Source organism: Cajanus cajan, chromosome 4, assembly GCF_000230855.2.
Source record: "Cajanus cajan strain Asha chromosome 4, NIPB_CcT2T_4, whole genome shotgun sequence".
Lineage (NCBI taxonomy): Eukaryota > Viridiplantae > Streptophyta > Magnoliopsida > Fabales > Fabaceae > Cajanus > Cajanus cajan.
In genome coordinates, this window is record NC_138520.1 from 54,232,229 (window position 1) to 54,247,231 (window position 15,003).

At 34.6% G+C, this 15,003-nt stretch overlaps 1 long non-coding RNA gene across 2 annotated transcripts; it reads left to right on the forward strand.

Moving 5' to 3' along the window:
• The first annotated feature begins 6,142 nt into the window (after window positions 1–6,142).
• On the forward strand, window positions 6,143–13,294 carry LOC145956843 (uncharacterized). 2 transcript variants are annotated; one of them, XR_014433133.1, is made up of 3 exons: window positions 6,143–7,029; window positions 7,914–12,156; window positions 13,041–13,294. It is a non-coding gene; the product is annotated as an uncharacterized LOC145956843 (long non-coding RNA). The 2 variants fall into 2 exon arrangements; XR_014433132.1 differs by lacking the exon at window positions 6,143–7,029 and having other exon boundaries at window positions 7,040–12,156.
• The last annotated feature ends 1,709 nt before the right edge of the window (window positions 13,295–15,003 follow it).

Genomic DNA, 15,003 nt, shown 5'->3' on the forward strand with positions numbered 1-15,003 from the left:
GCCATACCATCATAATCTCATTGACTCAATATTTAACTTATTACATAATTTCATTTAGTACATCATGTCCTCATTTGTCATAGTCTCATAATCATAGTTTGTCTCAATAGTCAATTCTTAGGTCTCATGTCATTTGTCCATATTTCACATGGTCATGTCATCAATACTCCTCATAAGGTCCGCATAGGTATTCACAGAGATTCAGAGAGCATTCTTATTCATATTAAAACTCATGTTTTATTAACATTAATTTCATATTCATTTATTACTTCAACAAAGAAAAAGGTAGAGTAAATAGAAAATCAGACAGAACAACGGCACTTTCAACAAAAACAAAGTAGAATAAATAGAAAATCGGACAGAACAACGGCACCTTTAACAAAAAGCAAAGTAGAGTAAATAGAAATTAAACAGAATAACGACAAAGGATTGGGGGCCAATCCGACAAACAACTATCCAACAATTATCTCCACACCCCTGAGCGAGGTTCTCACTCCCCCCTTACCTGGATAGGCGGAGTTAGAACATGGGCAGGATCTCCTCCTCTGGATCCCCTCTTTTTCTTTCCCTCTCTCTCTTTTTCTTTCTCTCTCTCTCTCTCTCTCTCCTCTTTCTCTCTCTAAGATTACCACTTCTTGCTCAATATAAATTTTTCACCCCCCCCTTGGCCCTATTTATAGGCCTCCTGGCGCAACCGGAACGGCCGTACTGATTTCGGAACGGCCCGTTCCGGATCCTTCAAACGTGGGCAAATTTCTCAACTGGAACGGCCCGTTCCAAAACCGGAACGGCCCGTTCTCAAAAAGCAGAACGGCCCGTTCTGAAACCAGAACGGCCCGTTCTCAAACTCAGCAGAACGGCCCGTTCTTCCTCCGAAACGGCCCGTTCTCCTTGTTGGAACGGCCCGTTCTGGGCCCGTTCCCAACCTAAAATTTTAGCTTATTTTAAATGTTCAGAACGGCCCGTTCCACTTTCAGAACAGCCCGTTCCGAGTTACTCAAATGCCCCTAATACCTTTATAAAATTACGAAAATGCCATCAATAATTACGAAAATGCCATTATTAATAAAAAATATCCTTTTAAGGAAATTGGGGTGTTACAATTCTCCCCTCCTTTTAGAAATTTCGTCCCCGAAATTTACCTGAAAACAAAAATAGATAAGTTTCTCGCATCTTGCTTTCTAACTCCCATGTAACACTTTCTTCAAAATTTCCTTATTGATGTACAACTCTATCAATCTCTCCAAGAAATGTCTAATGTTAATAAGTTCAAGGTGAGCAGACCTGGTAAGCCTATCCATTAATCCAAATAAGATCAAATTTCTTAAGAATATCATACATAACTACAACTAAATCCATAGATACAGAATCTTATTTTCAAATTAGAACGTCTAAAAGTTGTATTAAATCTGAAAGTTTTTGGTGTTCGACCTTAGTTTTCTAACATACTAAGCAAGCATACACAAATTCTTCCACTTCCTCCGTCATCTTAGGCCACCAAAACATCTTCTTGAGATATTGATACATCTTAGTAACTCCTAGATGAATACTAAGACTGCTCTTATGACCTTCTTCCAAGATTGCTCTCTTAAGTTCTGGCACATTTGGAATATACAACCCATCCTTAAATCTCAACACTCCATTCACTCCAAATTTAAACTTACTTTCTACACCTTGATTCAACTTCTCTACTTCTCTTTAGACCATCATGTTTCCGCTGCGCCACTCTGATACATTTCAGTAACTCTTAAATAAATGCTAAAAATATTCTTATGTCCTTTCTCTAAGATCATCTTCCTTAATTTTGGGTTTACTAGGCACATAGATTATATCCTTGTATCCCGAAAACACCATCAACTTCCACTTGTAAAAGGCTATTTATATTCCTACCAATCTTTTTCACTTGGGTCACTAAGAAAGAATCTAACTCCTGAGTCTTCTAATCTCATTATTAATGCTTTCAACATATTCAATTCAATGTTCCTAAGGGTGAGCTCACACATCATGCTTAAGTTTCTAATCTACTCAATCAAACTCAACCCTTATATCATCAAAATGATAGATAAATGCTCATCCTACTCAGGACATTTGTCACCATATTAGTTTAACTTGTATAATCTTCTCCAATGATTAGGCACCTAATTGTAAGTTCATTATGTACTCATACTCGGTCTTCAAGTCTTACCACTTTATTTATACTCCAAGAAAACTCTTATTCACTACCTTGTCCTATAATCTCATACCTGGCCACCAAAATGAATCGACTAATATGCTTATTCAATATCCTTTGAATAATCCATTCGTTAATCGAGTCATACATAGTCCCTTACTACTAGGAGTAATTTCACAAATCAAACTTAAATTCCTAACTTGAGCCAAAAGATATATCTCTTTGATCATAAAGAAAGATAAATATAGATATTTCCTATTCAAAGCATCGACTGCTATAGGTTTACCCAGATAACAACTAAGATTAAAATCTTAATCCTTACAATTTCCAACTATCTCTTCTATCTCATATTCAATTCCTTCGGATCAAACAGATATTTAAGATCCTTATAATCACTAAATATCTCAATAATGTTTCTAAAATCTCAAGCGTAACTATTACAACTTCTAATTCAAGGTAATTTCTCTCATGAATTTTCCATTTCCTAGATGCTTAAAAACATAAGTTACTACCTTTGCATCAATAATCCACCCAAACCTGTCTTCAAAGTCATCACTATATCCCACATAAGACTTACTAGAGTCAGGTAATATTATCACTAGTCAATCTTGCCATAAGAGTTAGAACTACTCTTATACTTACTATCTCACATAAAGACAATACCCCTCATAGTGAATGTAGTCAAGGGCAATGCTATCCTAGAAATTCTTTCAATAAATCTCCAATAGTAAGCCTCATAAAACTTTTATTCTCGCTAACTTGCTTAGATATCTCTCTGCTTAAACATAACTTCTACCTAAGACAGATTCATGTTCACCTTAACTGAAATTTACAGGGACTAGAAAACTTAACATACAACCGTCTTGGATATATCTTCACCTTCAACTACAATATGATCATATCACATCCTAAGATCAATATCACTAACCATTCAACATTCACCATTTGATCCCTAAAGTCTTCTATTCACATATCGACATACATGCACATCAAGTCATATTAGAATGCCTACTTTAAACTTTCATATATATCATCCATAAGCATGTACATGAACAACCTTTACCACATAGCATCATATAACCTTAACCAACCTCTCAATCTACACAAAAACACCTCAAAACATGTCAATTCTTATCCTTGCATTGCCTACTAACCCGAAAACATTATTATACAGACTAACTTCTATTTTTAACAACTATCAAAGGAAACAACACATAAAGAGTTCTACTCATCCACGTGATATCAACCTATCACTAAGTGAATAGGCTACAACTCTTAGTGAGACATGAGATTTTAAAAAAAATCATTTTCTTAGCTAAAAAATCACCATAGATATATTCAATGCTTACAACTATACCTCTAATTACCAAAGCAGCTATACTGGAGTTCTAGACCTCCGTTTTACCTGATTCCAATTCCATTAGAAAGATAACATCCAAGGCTACCACTTTCCTGAAGACTAACAAAAATTCTAATTTTGTCAGTATAGCACTTGTACTGTCACAACAAAACATCTCCTACACCAGACAACAATAGTGTATCAACATCTAAAACCACAAAAATACCTCAATCCTTCCAAACTTACTCCTTTCCACCTGAAATTCATATCAAAGTTTCCCACTACAAATCTAAACCAAATAACTCACCTATTCAGTACAAAAGGCTTAGAAAATAAAATTTTCATGCAACCATCAAACTCTAAAAATCATCAACACTTCAATCTCTCCTTAAGAATACCAAAACTCCAATTCTCAACATACCTCATCTTTGGATTCAATTGCTACAACTATAGCTTTCAAAAATTTCACCAATCATAAATTCTTAATACACTTTAAAATAAATCAATGTCTTACCCAAATCTAAGGCCTCAATAGTTCCCACAATATTAACAACATATTTCGTCTACCACTACTCGCACATATGCTTGCAACACAAGCGATATTACTCAACCACCACTTCTTACGTAAGTATCAAACAATTTAACAATCATAAGAATGAAGAAGAAAGGTCATAATGGTATTAGCTGACACTATCATGACTATCATTCCTCTAATTAAAAAAAAATAACTTAACAATATCAAACTTTACAATATCAACACAAGGAGAACATCATCATCATCATTATCAAAGCAAAACATCATCAAAGCAAAACATCACCAAAGTATACAACAAACAAAACAATGTCAGAGTACACAACAGAATCTCGATAAGTCACGGCCGATTAGATCGACCTGCTCTGATACCACTAAATGTGACACCCTCTACCCCATTATTAATATACAACAAATGTAACAATAAAATATTTCTTTTCTTCTTTTTGGGTAAATAAAATCTTTCATAGTTGACAAATATTTCAAATATCACAAGGTAGAAGATTCACATTCGTAACTCATAATTCATAACTCCAGTGTAAAAATTATAAAAGAAAAGAAGTTAAGATTTTCAATACAATTTAGTGAAAAACAAGAAATCATATATATACAAATAATAATAAAGGAAATATAAATTAACTCCAGTAAAGGTGGCAGTGCCTCCTGGTTAGGGATTAATTTATACTCCCAAATCATATAATAATAAATATAACAAAGATGTACATTTTGGTCTTTTCTCAAGAACGTTCAAAATTACATAAGAAGAGAAAATTAAAGCTTTTTAATATAATAACATCCAAAATAAACCTAGCTATGCCCGACGTCACATCCTATCAGAGCATGCCCCACTGAAGCCTTAAGCCTCATCACCAACATCCCCATGATGCTGATCATCTGCAACATAATTTAAAACATATACAAAAACAACAAGGGAGTGAGAAACATCTCACTCAGTTTCAGGTGAAGAATAAAGGTTAGATAGCACCCACACACACACAACAAATATAATTCGCATGTAAACAATACACATACATCATCAATATTACAAATACATTCATTTATCATGCAATGATGTCATGGACTCATCTTATAAATGCATGCATGTGGCGCCATACGGAAGTTTCACATATCATCACTGGTGACCCAAAGGTACACCTGGTTACATCACTGGTGACCCTAAGGTACACCTGGTTACATCACTGGTGACCCTAAGGTACACCTGGTTACAAGTTACATCACTGGTGACCCTAAGGTACACCTTGTTAGCATGTTACATCACTGGTGACCCTAAGGTACACCTTGTTAGCATGTTACATCACTGGTGACCCTAAGGTACACCTTGTTAGCATGTTACATCACTGGTGACCCCAAGGTACACCTCGTTAGCAAGTTACATCACTGGTATGCGGCCTCAGCGGCACACCTGGAATAATATATGCGTATGATGCATGCCATACCATCATAATCTCATTGACTCAATATTTAACTTATTACATAATTTCATTTAGTACATCATGTCCTCATTTGTCATAGTCTCATAATCATAGTTTGTCTCAATAGTCAATTCTTAGGTCTCATGTCATTTGTCCATATTTCACATGGTCATGTCATCAATACTCCTCATAAGGTCCGCATAGGTATTCACAGAGATTCAGAGAGCATTCTTATTCATATTAAAACTCATGTATTATTAACATTAATTTCATATTCATTTATTACTTCAACAAAGAAAAAGGTAGAGTAAATAGAAAATCAGACAGAACAACGGCACTTTCAACAAAAACAAAGTAGAATAAATAGAAAATCGGACAGAACAACGGCACCTTTAACAAAAAGCAAAGTAGAGTAAATAGAAATTAAACAGAATAACGACAAAGGATTGGGGGCCAATCCGACAAACAACTATCCAACAATTATCCCCACACCCCTGAGCGAGGTTCTCACTCCCCCCCTTACCTGGATAGGCGGAGTTGGAACTTGGGCAGGATCTCCTCCTCTGGATCCCCTCTTTTTCTTTCCCTCTCTCTCTTTTTCTTTCTCTCTCTCTCTCTCTCTCCTCTTTCTCTCTCTAAGATTACCACTTCTTGTAACATCCCAGTTTTCAAAATGGTTATTATTACTATTATTATTATTATTATTATTTAGTCATAATTTGGTGATTATATTTTACTTCAATTGTAACTAATTCACACTCCATTTATGCTTAATTGTAGGCTTTAGAAAGATATGTGTATTATTGGGCTTAATTAGATAGTTGTGATTTTCTTTATTAAAACCGTTTTTCGCTGGGCTGATTGGCAAGCCTCGGTGTTTAGGGCATAACTTGGGCTGTGATGGTCCAAATGATGCAAAGTTGGTGTCCATGGAAATATAAGAGAAAAACGCACAACTTTTACAAAAATAGCCATTTACAAGATCGGTCGTTTAGGAGGTCAAAATTGGAATTTGATTGATACAATTGTTTCTCGCTGGACTGATTGGCAAGCCTCGGTTTGTGGGGTATAACTTGGTCGGTGGTTGTTCAAATGATACAAACTTGGTGGCTATGGAAAGATAAGAGAAAATCCTACAACTTTCATGAAGGAAATATTTTCATATTCGGCTGTATATAAGGTCCAAATCAGTAGCTAAAGTCGGTGAGGAAAAGAACATGGCACCAACTCCATTAATTCACACCAACTCCATTAATTCATCCCACCAACTTCTATAATTCATTCCACTAATTCATTCCACTTAGTTTTGTCTATCTTTTTCTCCATTATTTTACATTTTTTTAATGTGTTTTGGAGGCTATAAATAGGCCTTCACTTCTCCATTGCAAACCATCCCAAGAAACACTTCTCATTCTCATTCTCTCTTCTCTTATACTCTCTTCTTCTCCTCTTCTTCTCTTTGAAGACCTAGAGGAATCCATAGGAGGTGGTTCTACCCTAGTAGAAGGAGCCTAGAGGAGGAAGCTCTTCTTTAGTTTCAGTGCCTGTTATCCAGGTAAGGGGGGGAGTGAGAAACCTCGCTCTGGGTGTGGGATTGTATGCTGGGTAGTGGGATTGGCCCCCAATCCTGTGTTTGTTGTATGTTATATTATTTGTATGTTCTAATTGCTTGGTTAATATGTGTGTATGAATAGAGATTCTGTTGAGATTATGATTGTGAAAGTTATGAATATGATATGATAATGTGAATGTGATGTTTCTAATGATATGATGTGATGATGAAATATGATGTGAAATGACCATGAGATATGATTGACCATGAGATAGATAATGTGATAATGTGACAATGAGATATGAAATGTGATAAAGAGAAATGACCATGGAAAGTGATAAAGTGATATGAGAATGCATAGAGTCTTGTTTGACATGCATCATTTGCATAAAGTGATAAGGGTACGATATGGAATACGCCGCCAGAGAAGGCCCCCTAGTGTAAAAGCTGTGGGGATCAGTCCTTGGGGATGGCTCGGTTTGGAAGTCCCAGTCTCGCCCATTGTGTGCATGGGATGTATCTTGCGCGGCTTAGCTATCCCGACGAGACTCTGGTAGTATGTCCTTCTAGTGAGAGTGCGCAGAGGTTGTGTCCCGGCATGTACTCCTAGACTACTCTTTGTGTATTGCTAGCGGTAATATACTACGTGATAAGTGACTGGCGCCACATGCATGATAAAATGTAGTCCGTGTCCATACATGTGTCTTTTGATATTATATGACAAATGGATATGCCTTGAATGAGTAAGATGTGATATTGTTAATCTATGTTATATATGTTTTGTTTGTGTTTGGCTATCTAGTATATATATTCCTACACTGTGAGCCGAGTGAGATGTTTTCTCACTCCCTTTTTCTTTGTGTTGTTTTTCTTTAACCGTTATACAGGTGATTATCAGCATGAGGCTGAGGATGTTGGTGGTGAAGCTTAGGCTTCTTTATGGGCTATGCTCTGATAGGACATGTGACATCGGGGTATAGATAAGATTAGATTAGGTTGTTAATGTTATTTTAAATTACTTTGAAAACTTTGAGATTTATTTCTTTGTAATTTCTGCTGATTATGTTTGTTAAAAATGTGATACTCTTTAAACATGTTTGATTATTAAAGTTATATTATTTAAATTTATTGATTTATGATATGCGGGGTAGAGGGTGTCACATTTAGTGGTATCAGAGCAAGTCGATCTAATCGACCGTGAGTTATGAGTCTACTATGCTTGTTTGGTAGATTAATAATGTGATGAGTTGATTGATGTGCTAATATGATGATTGATTATGTTGTGTGCATTGTGTTCTCAGGATTTGTTTGATAGACATGATATAATTTGATGATGCTATTTTTGATTGCTCTTTTCATAATTGCTTATTTGTTTGATACTTCTTGCTTACGTAAGAAGTAGTGGTTGAGTAGTATCACTCGTATGGTGAGCTTATGTACCAATAGTACGGACAAAGCCTTGATAATCAACTAGAAATTATTGAGACCTTAGATTTGGATGATTTTTCAAGAGTTTACGGTTAATGGAATTTAGGAATCTATAGTAGTAAGCAATTGAATCAAAGGTGGTTGTATCTGAGAATTGGAGTTTTGATATTTTGATGAGAGATTGGAATGTTCCTTGAGTATTGGTGCGTGCATGTTAACTTTTATGGTTTAGATAGTATGTGAATTTTATTTTCTAAGTCCTTTGTGAGCTGTTTTGGTCTAAGATTGTAATGGAAAGCTTGAATATGAGTTTAAGGTGGAAAGGAGTGAGTTTGGAATGGTTAAGGTATTTTGTGAAATGTTAGTACACTAATGCTATATGATATGGGGATTATTTTCGTTGAAATTCTGTCGTGCTAGTATGAGTATCATATGACAGAATCAGATTTTGTGGTCTTCATGAAAATTGTGGCTTGGGATATTATTTTTCCAATGGAACCAGAATAAGATAAAACAGAGGTCTAGAACCTTAGTTATGACTACTTTGGTGATCAGAAGTTTAGTTATAAGAGCTAAATATACTTGAAATGATTTCTGAATTTTTAGTTAGGAAGGTGATCTTTTTGAAATCTTATGCCTTCATAAGAATTGTAGCTTATTCATTTACCTTTCGTTTGAGATAGGTTTGAGATCATTTGTATGAGTATAACTCTGTGTGTCAGGTAGATATATGCTATCATGATGTTTTTGAGATTTTAGGCATAACAAGGATAAAAATGGATTTGATGATGTTTTAAGGTCTGGTCACTGAAAGGTTGATTCAAATGATATGATTGGTTCATGGTGATAAATTCATACATATTTAGGGATGATATATGTGAAGGAGGTATTCTAATATGAATTGATATGCAAGTATGTGACCTTATGGATCAATTAGTGGATATTTGTGTGTTAATGAGAGGTTTTGACCTTAGGATGTGATACCATCATATTAGAGTTAAGTGTGAAGATATATCTAAGATAAACTTAGCTAGATTATGATTTTGATTGTATGAGGTGAGTAATTTCTTGCGAAGGTATAACATAGAGCTATCTAAGGTAGAAGTTGTGCTTAAGTGAGAGATACCTAATTCAATTAGTAAAATTAAGAGTTTTCTTAGGATAATTTATAGGAGATTTATTAAGTAAATGTCTAAGGTAGCAGTTAGAGGTTTAGGCTACTCTCATTTCACTCACCTCTACTACAGGAATCTCTTTTGCTTTCTTTTCCTCTAGCTACTAAGATGTTTCAGTTCACTAAGTTTTCGTTTGCCTACCCATGAATTCAACAGTAGTTTGAAAGGCTAACCCATATCAGGAATTTCTGGACCTATGTTTATTTTTAAGTACCCAAAACATTTTATCGCCTACTTCTCTAGGTCGCTTACTATTACCTTTGACTGGATTGACTAAGAAATAGTTGCCTTTGTGTGGGATAACAAAGGAGAAGGTAGTTTTCAAACTCTTAAGGAAAGATTGGTTAATGTTAATACTACTAGATTTTAGCAAGACTTTTGTGGTATATAGTTATGCTTCTAAAGATAGGTTCGGGAAGAGTGTTGTGGCAAGAAGAAAGGTAGTAGCTTATGATTCTAGGCAATTGAAAATTCTTGAGAGGAATTACTTTACCCATGACTTTGAGTTAGCAGTTTTAATATGTATACTAAGATTTGAAAACACTACATATATGATTCTAAGATTGAGGTATTTAGCGATCATAAGAGTTTTAAATACCTATTGACCAGAGGAAATAGTTAAAAGTCCTTAAGGAATAAGATCTTGATATTATTAAGTTATGTGGCCAAAACCATTATGGTAACCGATGCTCTGAGTATGAGACCTTTATATTTACCTTTTTTTTTCCTGATTAGAAAGATACATCTTTTAGCTCAACTTAGAGATTTAAGTTTTTCTGATAAGGTTATTCTTAGTAGTGTAAGACAAAATTTAAATTGAGTAACGAAAGGATTGATTAGATGATTTATTTGGTATGAGGTTATAGGATAAGGAGGTGGATAAGAATTTGACTTGGGTATAGCTAGAATGGTGAAATTAGAAATCTGGTATATGTATCTAGTGAACCTATGCTTAAGTGCTTAATCTTTGGAGAAGGTCGTAGAAATAAAGCTATTATTCTAGCAGATACCTTGAGTAGGATGATCTTTCACCTACCATATTTGACGATTTAAGGGTTGTATTTGATTAAAGAACTTAGCGACTTAAGCGTGATGTGTGAGCTCACCCTTAGGAGCATTGAATTTAGTATGTTGAAAATGACTAATGAATTAATGGACGAGATTAGAGAAGCTTAGGAGTTAGATTCTTTCTTAGTGAACCAAGTGGAGAAGATTGGTAGAGGTATAAATAGCCCTTTATGAGTAGAAGTTGATGGTATTTTGGGGTTCAATGATAGGATCTATAGCCTAGTAATCTTGAATTTAGGAAGATGATCTTAAAGGGAGTTTTAAGAGCTACTAAGGTGCATCAGAGTGGCGCAGCGGAAGCGTGGTGGCCTTAAGTAAAGAGAGGAATAGAGGATATTATGTACTTATATTTAGTATGGTATAAGTATGAGACAGAACATCAGAAGCCTTTTAGGACTTTTGTAGCCTTTAGATGTTCCTGTTTGGAAGTGAAATAATATGTCTAGACTCTGTTGTGGATTTTCCAAGGAAATTTAAGAAGAATCTTGAACGAGTCATAGTCAAACCTCTTCGTTTCAAAAATTCGAGGACGAATTTCTTAAAAGGGGGGAAGTATTGTAACATCCCAGTTTTCAAAATGGTTATTATTACTATTATTATTATTATTATTATTTAGTCATAATTTGGTGATTATATTTTACTTCAATTGTAACTAATTCACACTCCATTTATGCTTAATTGTAGGCTTTAGAAAGATATGTGTATTATTGGGCTTAATTAGATAGTTGTGATTTTCTTTATTAAAACCGTTTTTCGCTGGGCTGATTGGCAAGCCTCGGTGTTTAGGGCATAACTTGGGCTGTGATGGTCCAAATGATGCAAACTTGGTGTCAATGGAAATATAAGAGAAAAACGCACAACCTTTACAGAAATAGCCATTAACAAAATCGGTCGTTTAGGAGGTCAAAATTGGAATTTGATTGATACAATTGTTTCTCGCTGGACTGATTGGCAAGCCTCGGTTTGTGGGGTATAACGTGGTCGGTGGTTGTTCAAATGATACAAACTTGGTGGCTATGGAAAGATAAGAGAAAATCCTACAACTTTCATGAAGGAAATATTTTCATATTCGGCTGTCTATAAGGTCCAAATCAGTAGCTAAAGTCGGTGAGGAAAAGAACATGGCACCAACTCCATTAATTCACACCAACTCCATTAATTCATCCCACCAACTTCTATAATTCATTCCACTAATTCATTCCACTTAGTTTTGTCTATCTTTTTCTCCATTATTTTACATTTTTTTAATGTGTTTTGGAGGCTATAAATAGGCCTTCACTTCTCCATTGCAAACCATCCCAAGAAACACTTCTCATTCTCATTCTCTCTTCTCTTATACTCTCTTCTTCTCCTCTTCTTCTCTTTGAAGACCTAGAGGAATCCATAGGAGGTGGTTCTACCCTAGTAGAAGGAGCCTAGAGGAGGAAGCTCTTCTTTAGTTTCAGTGCCTGTTATCCAGGTAAGGGGGGGAGTGAGAAACCTCGCTCTGGGTGTGGGATTGTATGCTGGGTAGTGGGATTGGCCCCCAATCCTGTGTTTGTTGTATGTTATATTGTTTGTATGTTCTAATTGCTTGGTTAATATGTGTGTATGAATAGAAATTCTGTTGAGATTATGATTGTGAAAGTTATGAATATGATATGATAATGTGAATGTGATGTTTCTAATGATATGATGTGATGATGAAATATGATGTGAAATGACCATGAGATATGATTGACCATGAGATAGATAATGTGATAATGTGACAATGAGATATGAAATGTGATAAAGAGAAATGACCATGGAAAGTGATAAAGTGATATGAGAATGCATAGAGTCTTGTTTGACATGCATCATTTGCATAAAGTGATAAGGGTACGATATGGAATACGCCGCCAGAGAAGGCCCCCTAGTGTAAAAGCTGTGGGGATCAGTCCTTGGGGATGGCTCGGTTTGGAAGTCCCAGTCTCGCCCATTGTGTGCATGGGATGTATCTTGCGCGGCTTAGCTATCCCGACGAGACTCTGGTAGTATGTCCTTCTAGTGAGAGTGCGCAGAGGTTGTGTCCCGGCATGTACTCCTAGACTACTCTTTGTGTATTGCTAGCGGTAATATACTACGTGATAAGTGACTGGCGCCACATGCATGATAAAATGTAGTCCGTGTCCATACATGTGTCTTTTGATATTATATGACAAATGGATATGCCTTGAATGAGTAAGATGTGATATTGTTAATCTATGTTATATATGTTTTGTTTGTGTTTGGCTATCTAGTATATATATTCCTACACTGTGAGCCGAGTGAGATGTTTTCTCACTCCCTTTTTCTTTGTGTTGTTTTTCTTTAACCGTTATACAGGTGATTATCAGCATGAGGCTGAGGATGTTGGTGGTGAAGCTTAGGCTTCTTTATGGGCTATGCTCTGATAGGACATGTGACATCGGGGTATAGATAAGATTAGATTAGGTTGTTAATGTTATTTTAAATTACTTTGAAAACTTTGAGATTTATTTCTTTGTAATTTCTGCTGATTATGTTTGTTAAAAATGTGATACTCTTTAAACATGTTTGATTATTAAAGTTATATTATTTAAATTTATTGATTTATGATATGCGGGGTAGAGGGTGTCACACTTCTTGCTCAATATAAATTTTTCACCCCCCCTTGGCCCTATTTATAGGCCTCCTGGCGCAACCGGAACGGCCGTACTGATTTCGGAACGGCCCGTTCCGGATCCTTCAAACGTGGGCAAATTTCTCAACTGGAACGGCCCGTTCCAAAATCGGAACGGCCCGTTCTCAAAAAGCAGAACGGCCCGTTCTGAAACCAGAACGACCCGTTCTCAAACTCAGCAGAACGGCCCGTTCTCCCTCCGAAACGGCCCGTTCTCCTTGTTGGAACGGCCCATTCTGGGCCCGTTCCCAACCTAAAATTTTAGCTTATTTTAAATGCTCAGAACGGCCCGTTCCAGTTTCGGAACAGCCCGTTCCGAGTTACTCAAATGCCCCTAATACCTTTATAAAATTACAAAAATGCCATCAATAATTACGAAAATGTCATTATTAATAAAAAATATCCTTTTAAGGAAATTGGGGTGTTACAGTATTGATATTTAACACCTATAAAATTTTTTTTAGTTTTTTTAAAAAAAATATTATTTATCTACCTTAAAATAATCAAACTAGTGAATTTATATTTTAGAGGGATGAAAATCAAAGAAAACTATTTTAAACCTTCTAAAAATAATATTTTGATCTTAAAATTATTTTTAAAAAATAATATTTATTTTTAAATATTTATAAACTACTTAGAGATATTAGTATATTGTCTTTAAAATTATAGTAAGAAAGTTCAAGTGTGAATATTTTCATATTTGTGTGTTTCATGAGTTTTCTATTAAATAATTAGTGCATATATTAGTTTATTTAACATAAATAGTAATTTTATATTTTAGAAGAAAAAAAATAATTTTTTTTTATTTTCTAGAAGTAATAAGCTTAAAATTATACATGTAATATCCCAAATTTTATTAAATAAAACAGGTTATTTTGATTTTAAATATTTATTGAGATTATTAGAAAATTTATCATATTTTTATATACGTATTTTACTATTTATATATACGTATTTTACTATTCACATATACGTATTTACGTATTTATGAATAGTAAATATATTATTATTTTAATAAATAGTAATTTCCAAAAACAAGAACGTAAGCACTTACGTTTGTTTCAAATTATTATATTATTTTTTAATGAATAGTAATTTATAATATTATAATAATGAATAGTGCATAGTAACTTATAATATTATTTTAATGAATAGTGCATAGTGCATAGTAACTTCAAAATTTCTATAAATAGGAGCCTAAGGTTTTGAAAATTCAGAATTCTAGAGAGAAGGAAATTCTGGAGAAATAGAGAGAGAAAGTAAGAGAGAGAGAAGGAGAAAGAAAAGGAGGTTCTGCTCTAGTGCCTTGTTTAAGGAGAAAGAGGAAGAGATTCTGCCCAAGTTTTTAGAGAGATATTGCACTAGTTTCAACTCCTACTTATCTAGGTAAGGGGGAGGAGAACCTTATCTTTTTAAAATTTTATATACTATTATGTATATTTATTTATGTCATTTACTTGATTATATTTATTTAGTGGGGTATCTCTAACCTCATCTATTTGCTTATATTTATTTAGTGGGGTGCCCCTAACCTCATTATTGTTATATTTATTCAGTGAGGTGTTACTAACCTCATCTAACTCCTTAACTTTTAATTACTATATTATTGTTATATTTATTCAGTGAGGTGTTCTTAACCTCATCTAA